Genomic DNA, 4,080 nt, shown 5'->3' with positions numbered 1-4,080 from the left:
CCGGCCGCGCAGGCTCAGCGGCCACGGCCCACGGGACCAGCAGCTCCGCGGCATGTGGGATCTTCCCAGACCGGGACACGAACCCGTGTCCCCTGCATCGGCAGGCGGACTCTCAACCACTGCGCCACCAGGGAAGCCCTCTAGGTTGTCTTTGAACTGCCACACACAATCTCTTGGTCTCAGTTTCCTCAAGTGTAAAATGGGAAATATATACGTGAGATTATATATTCTTGGGATGTTTGAATTTACATGAAATCCGAGATTTTCTTTGCTGAAGGATTTCTCATAGCCTTTATTACAAGAATGCATATTATGAATCTCTAAGAAGGGGATTTGCAGGGCTGCTGGACATTTATTACCAGGGAGTCTTTCTATCAAAAAGCATCTTATGGAGCTTTTATTTCACAGAATTCCTTTAAGGGACACTTTAGCCAGGTATCTATCCCCATATGTAACTATCCCCAACATTCATTGAACTCTTGGGCAATGCCAGGCATTGTGCTAAGCATTCTATACATGTAGCTTATTGTTTAATCCTTGTGATCATTTCTGAGTGAGTGAGTGATGTTGCTGTTGGGAAAATGGAAGAGTGAAGGAGTGAGGTGTGGGTATCATTCGGGCCCCAGTAGGGGACAGATGGCTCATTCAAAGGGGCTGAGATGGTGGAGAAGAGGTAAAAATAACAACAGAGCTGTTACCATCCCAGGCCAAAGGAAGCAAGGCCAGGGGACGGCTGCAGGAAATTGGGACGAGTAGCCATCAGAATGGGCTCTTGACAGGGGCCCCAAACCAGCCTACAGCCAACCTGCAGCCCAGCACAGAAGCAGCCAGGGAGTTAATCCTCTGTCTCCTTTCTCCTCCTCCCTCCCATCTCTTGCAACACCTGTCATGGGCTGGACCCACCTGGGAGCCCCGGGGGCTCAGGCCTGGAGCACCTCCAAGCTGCTCAGCTTCCCTGGGCACAGAGCAGGAAGGAGAGGGGTGGGGAGTGTGTGGAGGGGAAAATGGGAGACATCTCACGCATTGGAGTGAGCTAGTGAAGGAGTGGTGGAGGAAAGCAGCTGTCTCCCTGGGATCCAGCCCCCCTCCCCAAAAGCCACCCTGCCCTCCCTTCTCCAAGCACCACCCAGGACCCAGGCTGGGGGGTCAAACCCTCCTTAGCTTCCCTCATTATCCCATCAGATTGGGGCTGTCATTAGCCCCCAGCGCCGAACAAAGGGCCCTCACCCAGGCGGCCATATCCATGGGGCTAATTAATTGGATTAATGGTAGAGCAGCCCACACTGGGTCTGGCTCAGATAATTTCAATGAACGCTGAACACCAGTCCCCAAAGTCATTGGAATATGGATGAGGCAAATTGAGTTAAAATTGAGGAGATTGCTGCATTCATTAGCCCGCCCACCCTCTGAAGTCGCTGGTTAATATGCAAACTATTAATATGCAAATCAGTACAAATGGGGAAAAAAAAAGAACTGTGACTTCCCCCCACACGCACACTTTTTTTTTTTTGGAATCCGGCTACACACGGGCAGCTGCTTCCTGTGAAAGGGAGAGGCAAGGCGTGTGAGCGTAGGTCTCTGAGGCAGGAGAGACTGGGAGCTTTCATGTCAGAAATTAATTAAAAGGAGCGGCAGGGACACAGGACACCTTTATCAGCCTGCAAACACATGTTGGAGTAACTGGGGCAAAGTGGGGGAACTGGATTCCCCGGGGGGAGATTTGCTTTTCACCCGGGAATAGGTCCCTGCCAGCCTTGCTGGGGGCGGGGGCTCTGTTTGGCTATTAAAAACTTTTATTAGTGTGTGTGCTTTTGTTTTATATATATATATATATATATATATATATATATACTCCATAGACAATACCTATTCATCTAGAAATATTAAACAGTCAAAGCTTGGTTATCTAGGGGTAGAACGAAATCAGAACCAAAAGTTAAGTCAAACTTAAAAATTGCTTAAAACAAGGAATCATTTTATAAGGGCTGTGTTCCTATATTAAATATTTTATTCATCTTAAATTAGTTGATTCTTCAATAAGGGATACAGGCACATATGTCAGAATTATAAAGGTTAAAAAAAAAAAGACAAAGAAAAACAGGAGACAGTCACCTGTGTTGTGTCTCCATCGCTCCTCCGTGTCCCTGTCACCCAATCCTCTTCCTTGGAGGCAACAATGCCACTCTTCCCTAAATATTCTACGTGCATACAAGCAATTATACTTATGTATTTTATTAGTTTCTCTCTTTCACAAGCGGAGGTTACCAGGTATACTATTTTGCATCTTTGTCCCCTTAAAAAAATGTCTCAGTGATTGTCCGTGAAGACCCTCCCTGCCCTATTTACATACTCATGTTATGCTATTGTTTCCTTCCTGATGCCCTATGGATGGACATTTAGGTTGCTTCCTATTTCTTTGGCTATTTCAGCCGATACAAAAACAAAACAAAACCCTTGTCCATATGACATCTTGAAGGTATAGGAGATGATCCTCAGGGGACACTCCTGGAGGTGGAGTGGCTGCGTTAGCTGGTAGGTTACAGGGGTAGGTGACGATGACCATCATCACTGGCTCCCAGCAGCCTCTGCTCCAACTGGGTACCCAGAGAGCCTACCTGCGCACAGCCTCGCCAGCAGAGCTGTTGCCCTCTGATAGGTGGAAAACAGTGTCTCCTTAGAGGTTCAATTTGCATTTCTTTCCTCAAAAGTGAAGCTGAGCATTTTCTTTATCTTGTGGTTCAGAGCTATTTGTATGTTCTTTCTGTTTACTCTCTGTTCATTCCTTTTTCGACTTTTCCATTACATTATTAGTTTTTCTTTCTTACTGATTGGTAAATAGAGCTCTTTAAGGGCTAAGAAAATAGTCCTTTCTCAGTGATACGAAACCCTGGTACTTCTCCGCAGTTTTCTGTTTGTCTTGGGAGTTTATGGTTATGGGTAAAACGAAAGAATAGTATATGTTTTCTTAAATCATATCAATATACATTTATTCACCAAACTTTTGATGCCGGGCCAAGGCTCTACCTTTGAATTTAGCTTCTCTGCCTGGAGGTCACTTCCAGCCTGTGTTTCTTGACTGAACCCACAGCTGCAATGCCTCCTCTCTGGTTACCAAGGTCTCTCAGTGGAGCAAGAATTTAAAACATTTAAAAAGGCCACCTGAGCACAGGATTTTTCTCAGTCTTTTATGATTCTCCTCTCCTATTTCTTACGGTTTTCTTGTCTGCATCTTATTTTATATATACATAAATTATTATATTCTAGATTCTATATTATCTTATAATTTACATATATAAATATATATCTTATTCTATATATTTTTATTATATTACATATGCTATTATATATCTCATATAAAAGTTATTATATATAATATGTATTTATATTTTTTCTAAATATATATATACATGTATATATATATATAATTAAAGCAATTTACTTTTATTGTGTCTTTCCAAGAATTCCACTTAACTTCCTTGGAAACAGCAGCATTTTCTGGCACACTCATTAAGTCACTGGTTTCCCTAAAGTTTAATTAAATGATCTAGTTATGCTTAACTACGCTAACAAGCACAAGTGGAACAAGTAAGTTTTGGAACAAACACGACTGGTTTCCAGTAAGTTGGTGCCTTAACTATTGGGAGGAGATATACCCAGGTGAGGTGAGGGGCAGCCACTGGCCAAGAGTGCCTTTTTGGGGTCATGGGCGTTTGCAGTATGTCTGTTGGAAGGGATGGAGGACATTGGTCCATCCAGCCAGTTTGGCAAGTGGAGTTTAGTTCAAAGAGCTGCTAGGTCAGTGGCAAAAGGGCGAGGGAGGAGGGAAGAATTTCCTGAAAGTTCCACAATGCCCATCCCTTTGGGACAACTTATTTATTAAGTACTTATTATTTTCAAGCACCAGCATAAGTGCTTCATAAGCTTTTCCTCAATTCTTTAGCCTCATTTTAGACAAGGAAACTGAGGTCCAGAGAGGGGAAGTGATTTGTCCTAGTTTGTCTTAGAAATGAGTACTATGGGCTTCCCTGGTGGCGCAGTGGTTGCGCGTCCGCCTGCCGATGCAGGGGAACCGGGTTCGCG

The sequence above is a fragment of the Physeter macrocephalus genome, chromosome 19 (assembly GCF_002837175.3).
Source record: "Physeter macrocephalus isolate SW-GA chromosome 19, ASM283717v5, whole genome shotgun sequence".
NCBI lineage: Eukaryota > Metazoa > Chordata > Mammalia > Artiodactyla > Physeteridae > Physeter > Physeter macrocephalus.
The sequence above is the reverse complement of the archived record's forward strand: the minus strand, read 5'-3'. Positions refer to the sequence as shown.